Source organism: Triticum aestivum, chromosome 5A (assembly GCF_018294505.1).
Source record: "Triticum aestivum cultivar Chinese Spring chromosome 5A, IWGSC CS RefSeq v2.1, whole genome shotgun sequence".
Classification (NCBI taxonomy): domain Eukaryota; kingdom Viridiplantae; phylum Streptophyta; class Magnoliopsida; order Poales; family Poaceae; genus Triticum; species Triticum aestivum.
This window is the reverse complement of record NC_057806.1, coordinates 58,547,169-58,560,655: the sequence shown is the minus strand read 5'-3', so window position 1 is coordinate 58,560,655 and position 13,487 is coordinate 58,547,169.

Genomic DNA, 13,487 nt, shown 5'->3' with positions numbered 1-13,487 from the left:
AATGTTGTTCGGAGTCCCGGATGAGATCCCGGACGTCACGAGGAGCTCCGGAATGGTCCGGAGGTAAAGATTTATATATAGGAAGTCCTGTTTCGGCCATCGGGACAAGTTTCGGGGTCATCGGTATTGTACCGGGACCATCGGAAGGGTCCCGGGGGCCCACCAGGTGGGGCCACCTGCCCCGGGGGGCCACATGGGCTGTAGGGGGTGTGCCTTGGCCTACATGGGCCAAGGGCACCAGCCCCAAGAGGCCCATGCGCCTGGGGAAACCCTAAAGGAAGAGTCCCAGCAGGGGAAGGCACCTCCTAGGTGCCTTGGGGGGGGGAGGACTCCTCCCCTGGCCGCCGCCCCCTTGGAGATTGGATCTCCTAGGGGCTGGCGCACCCCCCCTTGGGATCCCTATATATAGTGGGGTAGGAGGGCCTCCCAAACATAGCTTATGCTTTTGGTGCAGCCCCTCCCTCTCTCCCAAGTTCTTCTCCTCTCCGTAGGTGCTTGGCGAAGCCCTGCAGGATTGCCACGCTCCTCCATCACCACCACGCCGTTGTGCTGCTGTTGGATGGAGTCTTCCTCAACCTCTCCCTCTCTCCTTGCTGGATCAAGGCGTGGGAGACGTCACCGGGCTGTACGTGTGTTGAACGCGGAGGTGCCGTCCGTTCGGCACTTGATCATCGGTGATTTGAATCACGACGAGTACGACTCCATCAACCCCGTTCACTTGAACGCTTCCGCTTAGCGATCTACAAGGGTATGTAGATGCACTGTCCTTTCTACTCGTTGCTGGTCTCTCCATAGATAGATCTTGGTGATACGCGTAGGAAAATTTTGAATTTCTGCTACGTTCCCCAACAGTGGCATCATGAGCTAGGTCTATTGCGTAGATTCTTTGCACGAGTAGAACACAAAGTAGTTGTGGGCGTTGATGTTGTTCAATATGCTTACCGGTACTAGTCCAATCTTGTTTCGATGGTATTGTGGGATGAAGCGGCCCGGACCGACCTTACACGTACTCTTACGTGAGACAGGTTCCACCGATTGACATGCACTTGGTGCATAAGGTGGCTAGCGGGTGCCAGTCTCTCCTACTTTAGTCGGAACGGATTCGATGAAAAGGGTCCTTATGAAGGGTAAATAGCAATTGGCATATCACGTTGTGGTTTTGCGTAGGTAAGAAACGTTCTTGCTAGAAACCCATAGCAGCCACGTAAAACATGCAAACAACAATTAGAGGACGTCTAACTTGTTTTTGCAGGGTATGCTATGTGATGTGATATGGCCAAGAAGAATGATGATATGTGATGTATGAGATTGATCATGTTCTTGTAATAGGATTCACGACTTGCATGTCGATGAGTATGACAACCGGCAGGAGCCATAGGAGTTGTCTTTATTTTTTGTATGACCTGCGTGTCATTGAAGAACGCCATGTAACTTACTTTACTTTATTGCTAAACGCGTTAGCCATAGAAGTAGAAGTAGTCGTTGGCGTGACAACTTCATGAAGACACGATGATGGAGATCATGATGATGGAGATCATGGTGTCATGCCGGTGACGATGATGATCATGGAGCCCCGAAGATGAAGATCAAAAGGAGCAAAATGATATTGGCCATATCATGTCACTATTTGATTGCATGTGATGTTTATCATGTTTATGCATCTTGTTTACTTAGGACGACGGTAGTAAATAAGATGATCCCTTACAACAATTTCAAGAAGTGTTCTCCCCTAACTGTGCACCGTTGCTACAGTTCGTCGCTTCTAAGCACCACGTGATGATCGGGTGTGATGGATTCTTACGTTCACATACAACGGGTGTAAGACAGTTTTACACAGCGAAAACACTTAGGGTTAACTTGACGAGCCTAGCATGTGCAGACATGGCCTCGGAACACGGAGACCGAAAGGTCGAGCATGAGTCGTATAGTAGATATGATCAACATGAAGATGTTCACCGACGTTAACTAGTCCATCTCACGTGATGATCGGACACGGCCTAGTTGACTCGGATCATGTGATCACTTAGATGACCAGAGGGATGTCTATCTAAGTGGGAGTTCATAAGATGAACTTAATTATCCTGAACATAGTCAAAAGACCTTTTGCAAATTATGTCGTAGCTCACGCTATAGTTCTACATTTTAGATATGTTCCTAGAGAAAATATAGTTGAAAGTTGATAGTAGCAATTATGCGAACAGTAGAAAGCTTATGTCCTTAATGCACCGCTTAGTGTGCTGAACCCCAAACATCGTTTGTGGATGTTTCGAACATCGAACATACACGTTTTGATAACTACGTGATAGTTCAGTTAAATGGTTTAAGTAGAGGCACCAAAGACGTTTTTGAAACGTCATGGAACATATGAGATGTTTCGAGGGCTGAAATTGGGATTTCAGGCTCGTGCCCACGTCAAGAGGTATAAGACCTCCGACGATTTTCTTAGCCTGCAAACAAGGAGAGAAGCTCAATTGTTGAGCTTGTGCTCAGATTGTCTGAGTGCAACAATCACTTGAATCAAGTGGGAGTTGATCTTCCAGATGAAATAGTGATAGTTCCTCCGAAGTCATTACCACCAAGCTGCTAGAGCTTCGTGATGAACTATAATATATCAAGGACATATATGATGATCCTTGAGGTATTCGTGATGTTTGACACCGCGAAAGTAGAAATCAAGAAGGAGCATCAATTGTTGATGGTTGGTGAAACCACTAGTTTCAAGAAGGGCAAGGGCAAGAAGGGATACTTCATGAAACGGCAAATCAGCTGCTGCTCCAGTGAAGAAACCCAAGGTTGAACCCAAACCCGAGACTAAGTGCTTCTATGATAAGGGGAATAGTCACTAGAGCGGAATTACCCTAGATACTTGGTAGATGAGAAGGCTGGCAAAGTCGATAGAAGTATATTGGATATACATTATGTTAATGTGTACTTTACTAGTACTCCTAGTAGCACCAGGGTATAAGATACCGGTTCGGTTGCTAAGTGTTAGTAACTCGAAATAAAAGCTATGGCATAAACGGAGACTAGCTAAAGGTGAGTTGACGATATGTGTTGGAAGTGTTTCCAATGTTGATATGATCAAGCATCGCACGCTCCCTCTACCATCAAGATTTGGTGTTTGCGTTGAGCATAGACATGATTGGATTATGTCTATCACAATACGGTTATTCATTTAAAGAGAATAATGGTTACTCTATTTATTTGAATAATACCTTCAATGGTCTTGCACCTAAAATGAATGGTTCATTGAAATCTCGATCGTAGTGATACACATGTTCATGCCAAAAGATAGTAATGATAGTACCACCTATTTGTGGCACTGCCATGTAAGTCATATCGGTAGAAAATGCATGAAGAAGCTCCATGTTGATGGATCTTTGGACTCACTCATTTTTGAAAAGTTTGAGACATGCGAACCATGTCTATTGGTATATATGCATGAAGAAACTCCATGCAAATGGACCGTTTGAACTCACTTGATTTTGAATCACTTGAGATATGCAAATCATACCACATGGGCAAGATGACTGAAAAGCCTCGGTTTCAGTAAAATGGAACAAGATAGCAACTTGTTGGAAGCAACACATTTTGATGTGTGCAGTCCAATGAGTGCTGAGGCATGCAGTGAATATCGTTATGTTCTTACTTCACAGATGATTCGAGTAGATGTTGAGAATATTTACTTGATGAAACACAAGTCTGAATTATTGAATGGTTCAAGTAATTTCAGAGTGAAGTAGAAGATCATTGTGACAAGAGGATAAAATGTCTATGATATGATCATAGAGATGAATATCTGAGTTACGAGTTTTGGCACACAATTAAGACATTGTGGAAATTGTTTCGCAATTAATACCACCTGGAACACCATAGTGTGATGGTGTGTCCGAACATCATAGTTGCACCCTATTGGATATGGTGCGTACCATGATGTGTCTTATCGAATTACCACTATCGTTCATGGGTTAGGCATTAGAGACAACCACATTCACTTTAAATAGGGCACCGCATAATTCCGTTGAGATGACACCGTATGAATTATGGTTTAGAGAAACCTAAGTTGTCATTTCTTAGAGGTTTGGGGCTGCGACGCTTATGTGAAAAAGTTTCAGGATTAAGCTCGAACCCAAAGCGGATAAAATGCATCTTCATAGGAAACCCAAAACAGTTGGGTATACCTCCTAATTCAGATCCGAAAGCAATATGAATTGTTTCTAGAATCGGGTCCTTTCTCGAGGAAAGGTTTCTCTCGAAAGAGTTGAGTGGGAGGATGGTGGAGACTTGATATGGTTATTGAACCATCACTTCAACCAGTGTGTAGCAGGGCATAGGAAGTTGTTCCTGTGTCACCTACACCAATTGAAGTGGAAGCTTATGATATTGATCATGAGACTTCGGATCAAGTCACTCCCAAACCTCGTGGGATGACAAGGATGCGTACTACTTCAGAGTGGTACGTAATCCTGTCTTGGAAGTCATGTTGCTAGACAACAATGAACCTACAAGCTATGGAGAAGCGATGGTGGGCCCGGATTCCGATAAATGGCTTGAGGCCATAAAATCCAAGAGAGGATCCATGTATGAAAACAAAGTGTAGACTTTGGCAGAACGGCTCGATGGTCGTAAGGCTAATGAGTACAGATGGATTTCAAAAGGAAGACAGACAATGATGGTAAATGTCACCATTAAGAAAGCTCGACTTGTCGTTAAGATGTTTTCCGACAAGTTCAAGGAGTTGACTACGATGAGATTTTCTCACTCGTAGCGATGCTAAGAGTCTGTTGGAATTATATTAGCGATTACTGCATTATTTATGAAATCTTGCAGATAGGATGTCAAAACATTGTTTCCTCGACGATTTTATTGAGGAAAGGTTGCATGTAATACAACCGGAAGGTTTTGTCAATCCCGAAAGATGCTAATAAGTATGCAAAGCTCCAGCAATCCTTCTAAGGACTGGAGTGAGCATCTCGGAGTTGGAATGTATGCTTTGATGATGATCAAAGATTTTGGGTTTGTACAAAGTTTATAAGAAACTTGTATTTCCAAAGAAGTGAGTGGGAGCACTATAGAATTTCTGATGAGTATATGTTGTTGACATATTGATGATCAGAAATGACGTAGAATTTCTGGAAAGCATATAGGGTTATTTTGAAAGTGTTTTTCAATGGAAAGCCTGGATTAAGCTACTTGAACATTGAGCATCAAGATCTATAAGGATAGATCAAAATGCTTAATAATACTTTCAAATGAGCACATACCTTGACATGATCTTGAAGGTGTTCAAGATGGACCAGTCAAAGAAGGAGTTCTTGCCTGAGTTGTAAGGTACGAAGTTAAGACTTAAAGCTCGACCATGGCAGAATAGAGAGAAAGGACGAAGGTCGTCCCCTATGCTTAAGACGTAGGCTCTTCAGTATGCTATGCTGTGTACCGCACCTGAAGTGTGCCTTGCCATGAGTCAGTCAAGGGGTACGAGAGTGATCCAAGAATGGCTCACAGGACAGCGGTCAAAGTTATCCTTAGTAACTAGTGGACTAAGGAATTTTCTCGATTATGGAGGTGGTAAAAGAGTTCGTCGTAAAGGTTACGACGATGCAAGCTTGACACCTATCCGGATAGCTCTGAGTAGAGAGACCGGATACATATAATGGATCAATAATTTAGAATACCTCCAAGTAGAACAGTTGTTTGGAATAGCTCCAAATAGAGCATGGTAGCTGCATCTAGGAGATGACATAGAGATTTGTAAAGCACACACGGATCTGAAAGGTTCAGACCCGTTGACTAAAACCTCTCTCACAAGCAACATGATCAAACATAAAACTCATTGAGTGTTAATCACATAGTGATGTGAACTAGACTACTGACTCTAGTAAACTCTTGGGTATTAGTCACATGGCGATATGACCTGTGAGTGTTAATCACATGGCGATGTGAACTAGATTATTGACTCTAGTGCAAGTGGGAGACTGTTGGAAATATGCCCTAGAGGCAATAATAAAAGTATTATTATTATATTTCCTTGTTCATGATAATTGTCTTTTATTCATGCTATAACTGTATTATCCGGAAATCGTAATACACGTGTGAATACATAGACCACAATATGTCCCTAGTGAGCCTCTAGTTGACTAGCTCGTTGTGATCAACAGATAGTCATGGTTTCCTGGCTATGGACATTGGATGTCGTTGATAACGGGATCACATCATTAGGAGAATGATGTGATGGACAAGACCCAATCCTAAGACTAGCACAAAAGATCGTGTAGTTCATTTGCTAGAGCTTTGCCAATGTCAAGTATCTCTTCCTTTGACCATGAGATCGTGTAACTCCTGGATACCGTAGGAGTGCTTTGGGTGTATCAAACGTCACAACGTAACTGGGTGACTATAAAGGTGCACTACAGGTATCTCCGAAAGTATCTATTGTTTTATGCGGATCGAGACTGGGATTTGTCACTCCGTGTAAACGGAGAGGTATCTCTGGGCCCACTCGGTAGGACATCATCATATGCGCAATGTGACCAAGGAGTTGATCACGGGATGATGTGTTACGGAACGAGTAAAGTGACTTGCCGGTAACGAGATTGAACAAGGTATTGGATACCGACGATCGAATCTCGGGCAAGTAAAATACCGATAGACAAAGGGAATTGAATACGGGATTGATTGAGTCCTTGACATCGTGGTTCATCCGATGAGATCATCGTGGAACATGTGGGAGCCAACATGGGTATCCAGATCCCGCTGTTGGTTATTGACCGGAGAACGTCTCGGTCATGTCTGCATGTCTCCCGAACCCGTAGGGTCTACACACTTAAGGTTCTATGACGCTAGGGTTATAAAGGAAGCTTGTATGTGGTTACCGAATGTTGTTCGGAGTCCCGGATGAGATCCCGGATGTCACGAGGAGCTCCGGAATGGTCCGGAGGTAAAGATTTATATATAGGAAGTCCTGTTTCGGCCATCGGGACAAGTTTCGGGGTCATCGGTATTGTACCGGGACCACCGGAAGGGTCCCGGGGGCCCACCGGGTGGGGCCACCTGCCCCGGGGGGCCACATGGGCTGTAGGGGGTGCGCCTTGGCCTACATGGTCCAAGGGCACCAGCCCCAAGAGGCCCATGCGCCTGGGGAAACCCTAAAGGAAGAGTCCCAGCAGGGGAAGGCACCTCCTAGGTGCCTTGGGGGGGGGGGAGGACTCCTCCCCTGGCCGCCGCCCCCTTGGAGATTGGATCTCCTAGGGGCTGGCGCACCCCCCTAGGGATCCCTATATATAGTGGGGTAGGAGGGCCTCCCAAACATAGCTTATGCTTTTGGTGCAGCCCCTCCCTCTCTCCCAAGTTCTTCTCCTCTCCGTAGGTGCTTGGCGAAGCCCTGCAGGATTGCCACGCTCCTCCATCACCACCACGCCGTTGTGCTGCTGTTGGATGGAGTCTTCCTCAACCTCTCCCTCTCTCCTTGCTGGATCAAGGCGTGGGAGACGTCACCGGGCTGTACGTGTGTTGAACGCGGAGGTGCCGTCCGTTCGGCACTTGATCATCGGTGATTTGAATCACGACGAGTACGACTCCATCAACCCCGTTCACTTGAACGCTTCCGCTTAGCAATCTACAAGGGTATGTAGATGCACTCTCCTTTCTACTCGTTGCTGGTCTCTCCATAGATAGATCTTGGTGATACGCGTAGGAAAATTTTGAATTTCTGCTACGTTCCCCAACATCCACCCCTATAAATAGTGACAGGGGTCTTTATCATTTCTCCTCGCTCGCTCATCTTAGTCTTCCTCCCTCGCATAGCCGCACCTGCGCTCGAGCTCCGCCGCCATCAACCTCCATCTGCTGCATCAGCCGGGCTGCATCACCCTGACCGGACCAGAAAACGCTGGCACGCAATCGCTGCTCCTTGGCATCTGTAAGTCTCATTTCCCCAATCCTTAGATCTGCATTAGGGTTTTCTCTATTCATCGGTGTTCTTGGCCGTTCTTCATTGTTTTCTTCAACTCGAGCAGCCTTTAATCCCAAAAAGTTATGAACCTTGTGTGTTAGTAGTTTAACATTCATTTTTACCATCAAAATAGCATTTCTTCATAGAAAATCTCATCGGGGCACATGAAATTTTTCTGCTGCCGCCACCTTAGGTTTATATTTTACTGTCTTTTCTGCATTGCTGTAGATCCACAATTATAGCTCCAGTTTGTCAATCCTATTTGTCCATCACTTAGTAAAATTTTCACTGATGAATTTGAAGTACCATAACTGCTATGGAGGCTTATACTGTAAACCATGATCCACCATATAGAACCTCTTTTAAACTGCCATCATATGCTTCATAACCATTTAAACTCTGTCCGGCTTAATAGCAGAATCCTTAATCCGACAGGTACCATTAGTCCCCTTTTAAGCCGCCAATATGAATATCTCCGTACTTCAATGTTCAATCCCCGGCTTAAACTGTTAGTCTGCTTATAGCACTTTTACCTCTGAATCAATTGTCCGGCTTAATAGCATAACCTTAAGCCGATAATATTTCTCTCTTTTAGGCATTTTCCCTCAAAAATGGTCAAGACCGTCACCGCCTGCAACTGGGTCGTTTCCTGGGTCACCGAGGAAGATCTGAACGAATATGTTCAGACTAGCGTTTTAGCCAAAAAAGATGTCATCAATTGGAGATTTCCAGGCAATGGAACTCGTCCTGAGACCAAGGACGGTGAAGTGGTCATTCTCCTGGCTCAAAATTCTTCCGTGATGTGCTGAATTTTTTCAAACTCCATCCGCAAGATATTGGGCCCAACTCTGTTTCAAACATCTGCAACTTCCAAGTCTTCTGCGAGGTGTACCTTCAATAGGAGCCCACTGTAGAATTATTTAGAGAGTTCTATTACTTGAACCGGCAGAACGAGTTCACAGACGGGTCCAACCTAGAGTGAGGCGGCATTTCTATACAGCGTCAGAAAGAAGCCACCTTCCTAGCTACCACTCTTCTCAGTTATCCGAAAGACCGGAACCAGACTTGGTTTTATTGCCAAGATACTTCTCTAGAAGGGGAAAATGCCTTGTCGAGTTATCGCCCCAGTCAGCTTAGCAACAGACATCATCTTCCAGACCATATTAGCACAACAGAGCGGAAGAAATACATGCCAGTTTTTCAAAGATCCAGGCCTTGATGGCCAATGGCTTGATTGGGATTGATCTGGTTTGATGCTGGGTCGCCTGGAGAATCTTGCCTCTAAGCCGCCGGTCCGGCTTAATGTGCGAGTACACCGGCGTGTTAACAGATCCGGAACGCCACTGTTAGATTGAAATAACTAACAAAAATATCAATAATATGACCAAAACTCTATTGAATGAGAGCTTGGAAGACTGCAGCCAAGTCGGATTGAGCCATTTCTGCGTCCTTAATAAACCACCACCTGTAAGTTTTGAATCAAGTTCGTACTTGAATCATGTTTTCATTAGTACTATCTATTCATATCCATTCAATTTTTTATAGGCCGATTCACCTTTTTGGACCAAGAAGCTGCAAGATAAGCCAGCCAAGAAACCCCGGACGAAGAGCAAGGCTATCAAAAAGCCTACTAAGAAGAAGACAAATCCTGCCAAATTATTCAATTTGGATGACAAAGATGATGATGACGAGTCAGAGGTAGAATTTGATGCCCTTGGCTCGTTTTTTGTGCATCTTATTGACAATGACTATTATCAGGATGAAGCAGAGGCCAGTCGTGCAGATGATGCAAAGGTAATTACTCTTTCCTCCGGCTCAGAACCTCTGCCAACACAGAGAACTCGACAAGCAAGCTGGAAAGTAAGATTTTCTCACCCTTTAGCTCACCTGGATCCCAACTTTCTTTTGAGGAAGCACCAACATGAAGCTCGCCGCAGAACCCAGAGTAGCGGCGGTGGAGTTTTATCCTCTGGCTTACCGAACACCCCAGCACCTCACAAACGTCGACTGGAGGATTCAAATATTTCTGACTTATCTTATCCCAAGGTGGGTCTTTTTCGACAACCTCTTAACCCATCTGATTCAAACTATTAGGGAACATCCCATTCCTCCTCTGGCGACTCAACGGGGATTCATATCCCAGCCTTCAAGACTGTGCCTGGGTAAGGGTGCATTCCATCACTCGAAATTCCATGCTTGATTAATATGCTGACATGATTGTATTTCTTATTGCTAGTGGCATGGCCAAGCCTAGCAAGAAGGCAAAATTGAACAAACCGGCTGAAGATTCCAACCCTTCTGAGCCGGAAAAGCAAACGCTAGAGGCCTCTCATCCAACCGTTGAAGCTATCATTGATGAGCCACCGCTAGAAGATCACAATGTCACTATAGACCGTACAAATGTTGAACCGGTCATCACTAAGTCGCCAAGTCCCATCAAGCCCACCGAAGAGAAAGCTGCCGATGTCATCATCACCGGGCTTGGTTATACAACGCCGGGTAACCCTACTGCCTTATCCAAGCACAACGCCAAAGAAGAATTTTCTGCTGCTAATAAAGGCAAGTGGGAGGTAGACTTAGAAAGCTACACTCAATTTGGTGCCCAAGAGATCCACTCCGGTTACTTGAACTGTTTGTATAACAACCGTGATTTTGAAGCCGGCTTGGTCAACTTGATGAAGGAGCGCTATGAGGTAATACACCAAAATCCTCTTCATAAATATATCTCTATCAACCGCCAAGTCTATAAAATATGATAGAATTGAATATACTGTAGACTTTTCAAATAGTCACAAATAAATGAACATCATCACTAGTAGTCCCCAAGGGACGGCTTACCTATCAAGTTAAGCCGGGACTATAATTAACAGTAATCAACTTTGCATCTGTAGCCCCCAAGTGCCAGTTTAACCTGTATGAATAAACCAAGACTTATCATCATGGCTAAGACCAATATCCCAATATGTAGCCTTTATAAACCAGATCATATCATTTTGCCCGGATCATCAGATAAATTTGTCTTGAAAATAGAAATAGGCATTAGCCCCCAAGTGCCAAGGAAAGTACTTGTAATGTGCTTGGGACTTCGGAAAATAATCATGATCATAATACCTTCCATGTTTGTTCCTGTGTCAGGCTGAACTAACTGAGAAGGATTCCCAAATCAATGATCTGAAGGCCAATATTAAAACTCAACAATTTGAAACATCCAAGGACAAGTTAGAACTGAAGACTGCATTGGAGAATATTGAGAAGTTGAAACAGAACTTCAACGCTGACAAAACCGGCTTGCAGACTGAGACGGCAGCTCTATTAAAGAGAGCAGAAGATGCCGAAGCAGCTCTTAAACCGGTGACTAATGAAATGTCCGGCTTAAAACAACAGATCAATAGCATGACTTCAGCCATCTTCGGTAAGTAATAAAATGAACTTCTTTACACCAACAGGCATATCATAATCATCTGCCGGTTTATCAATAACTTTACTGATGCAGGCTCCTGAAGTGTCAAATTGGGCTCTGATATGCACATCAAGCTGAAGGCTCTATATACTCTAGGAGAATAGCTATACACTGGTGCTCAACGGACCATTGCTACTGCTATACATAAAAAACATCCTCCTACTCACATGAAGGATACATTGGAGAAGTTATAAGTGCTTCCCCAAAGGATTGATGATTTAAAGCGAGCATCTGCCAGAGCCGGTGCCTTGACTGCTTTAAGCCGGGCAAAGGCATGGCAAGCCGATCTTGATCCGGAAGACTTGGCCAGTGGTTGCCCGAATGTATAAGAAGACGAGTCTCCCTTCAGCGCTGATGACTTTGCTGAAATAGCAAGAGCAATGCGTCCGTTAGCAAGAAAACTGGCTGAGGAGACCAATTGTCGGTGTCAAAACTGGCGAATCTCGAGTAGGGGGTCCCGAACTATGCGTCTAAGGCTTATGGTAACAGGAGGCAGGGGACACAATGTTTTACCCAGGTTCGGGCCCTCTTGATGGAGGTAAAACCCTACGTCCTGCTTGATTAATATTGATGATATGGGTAGTACAAGAGTAGATCTACCACGAGATTGGAGAGGCTAAACCCTAGAAGCTAGCCTATGGTATGATTGTATGTTGTCCTACGGACTAAAACCCTCCAGTTTATATAAACACCAGAGGGGCTAGGGTTACACAAGGTCGGTTACAAAGGAGGAGATATACATATCCGTATTGCCTAGCTTGCCTTCCACGCCAAGTAGAATCCCATCCAGACATGAGATGAAGTCTTCAATCCTGTATCTTCATAGTCTAACAGTCTGGCCAATGGAGATAGTCCGGCTGTCCGGAGACCCCCTAACCTAGGACTCCCGCAGTAGCCCCTGAACCAGGCTTTCAATGACGATGAGTCCGGCGCGCAGTATTGTCTTCGGCATTGCAAGGCGGGTTCCTCCTCCGAATATACCACGGAAGAATTTGAATATAAGGATAGTGTCCGACCCTGCAAAATAAGTTCCACATACCACCGTAGAGAGAATAATATTTCCACAAATCCAATTTGCTGACTTGTTTTGGCAACACGACATTATGTCATGGCCCGGTGATTATTCGAACCATTTCCTTTAACTAGCCCCGCACATAACGCAAGGCAGTTTTTTGGCACGTCTTGTCAAAGCAGTGATCGTGTCCCCTTATCACGGGATTCTCATCAATACGGGTGTGGGTAACCCAACCGCGCCATCGATTACGGCGCTTGGGGGATAAGCAAGTTTAACCAGGCTAGTGGGGACGCTTAGTTTCGTCCACCCATATAAAGGGATAAGGATTCACCTTTTCATCCACGCCTTCTTCCTCCTTTGCTCATCCATTTTCGTGCACTCGAGCTCCAGCGCCCAAGTCCGCACTTCCTACCTCAACCTTCTCCAACCATGTCCGGAGCGGGAGGCAGGTGGATGGTCTCCTCTATCATAGAGGGACACATCAAGAAGCTGAGGAGAGCCGGATACCTGCCCGACGACATCGCGCACCGGCTCCTAGATGAGGGGCAGCTGATACCCACCCCCAGGCCCCATGAGAGGGTAGTGTTCCTTACCCATTTCCTCCGCGGACTGGGATTCCCACTCGACCCATTCGTCCGGGGGCTCATGTTCTACTACGGCCTGGATTTCCACGATCTGGCCCCGAACTTCATCCTCAACATCTCGGTGTTTATCGTCGTGTGCGAGGCCTTCCTCCACATCAAGCCCCACTCCGGCTTATGGTTGAAGACCTTCAATGTCAAGCCGAAGGTAGTGAGCGGCCGCCAGGCGGAGTGCGGAGGCGCCATGGTGGGCAAGATGCCCAACGTTACATGGCTCGAGGGCTCTATCGTGGAGACCATAAAGGGGTGGCAATCGGGGTGGTTCTACATCACCGAGCCGCGTGACCCTGCATGGGCAGCGCCCCCCGAGTTCCGATCTGGCATCCCCACGCGGCTCACCTCCTGGAAAGAGAAGGGCCTGTCCTGGGGTAGTTCGGAAGAGTTGACCGGACTCCAAACATGTATTCAAAACATGGTGAA